General features: G+C 30.8%; 1 protein-coding gene across 2 annotated transcripts in view; it reads right to left on the reverse strand.

Annotated features, from left to right (window-relative positions):
- Positions 1-530, reverse strand: part of LOC102830049 (fibroblast growth factor 14-like) — a 978,820-nt gene that overhangs the window by 275,734 nt on the left and 702,556 nt on the right. The window lies entirely within an intron of this gene.

The following is a 530-nucleotide window of genomic DNA, read 5'->3' on the forward strand; positions in this document are numbered from 1 at the left end:
CAACATAATGACAGCAATTAATCCATACGCATCAAAAAGTACACTGAACATCAACAGATTAAATGCATCAGTTACAAGACAGAGTGGCAAAATGAATAAGAAAATAAGATCCTTCAATATGCTGTCTGCAAAAGCCACACCTTATACATAAAGACAAAAGCAGATTAAAAGTTAAAGGTTGGAAAAAAAAATTATCAAGCTAATTGTAATCAAAATCGAACAAGTGAAAGAAGGAAAAGAAAAAAGAATCCAACAGGAGTGGCAATATTAATACCTGATAAAATAAACTTTAAGGCAAAAATAGTAGGTAATATAATAAATAAGACATGAATTCACAAAATTCCTAGAAACAAATGAGAATGAAAACACAACATACCAAAATCTTTGGGACATGGTCAACAGCAGTGCTGAGAGGACAATTTATTGCAATAAATGCATACATCCAGAAAGCAGCAGAATCAACACATTAACATAACATCTCCAACAATTACAAAAAGATAAGCAATGTAAAACTAAAGTCACAAAAAGAA

The sequence above is a fragment of the Chrysochloris asiatica genome, unplaced genomic scaffold (genome assembly GCF_000296735.1).
Source record: "Chrysochloris asiatica unplaced genomic scaffold, ChrAsi1.0 scaffold00029, whole genome shotgun sequence".
In the NCBI taxonomy this organism is placed as follows: Eukaryota; Metazoa; Chordata; class Mammalia; order Afrosoricida; family Chrysochloridae; genus Chrysochloris; species Chrysochloris asiatica.